Source organism: Charadrius vociferus, unplaced genomic scaffold (assembly GCF_000708025.1).
Source record: "Charadrius vociferus isolate BGI_N301 unplaced genomic scaffold, ASM70802v2 scaffold399, whole genome shotgun sequence".
Taxonomy (NCBI): domain Eukaryota; kingdom Metazoa; phylum Chordata; class Aves; order Charadriiformes; family Charadriidae; genus Charadrius; species Charadrius vociferus.
Window position 1 is genome coordinate 501,383 of NW_009653080.1, and position 465 is coordinate 501,847.

Consider the following 465-nt stretch of genomic DNA (forward strand, 5'->3'; position numbering starts at 1 on the left):
GGTGGGTCGAGCCGCCGCTCGGCATCCCCTGCCCCATCCCCCAAGGAGCGTTCCGGGCCACGCGGCCCCATCTCCTTGCAAAGACAACGAAGAGTGGAAGAAAAAATGAGTCGAACGACGAGAGCAGGCTGGGGCCGCCGCGCTGCCGGCACCCCAGCCAGGGCCAAGACCAGTGAGCACCTCCTTTCCAACTGGGTAAAGTGGGATGAGGCGGGGGTGGGAACGGGGAAAGAAAACAAAACCCAAAACAACAGCTTTCAAACAATTGCTTTTTACAATATGTACAGAGCCCGGTGGGCAGAGCATCCCGGTACAGCGGCCCCCTTGGGGGCCGGGTGCGACACGGACACACACACACACACAACCGAGACCGATGGCCACCCCCCCTGTGCTCCCCCGGCCGGGCAGCGGGGAGAGAGTTGGGGCGGCCCGGCTGCTGCGGGGCCGAGGTAGAGCATCGGCCCG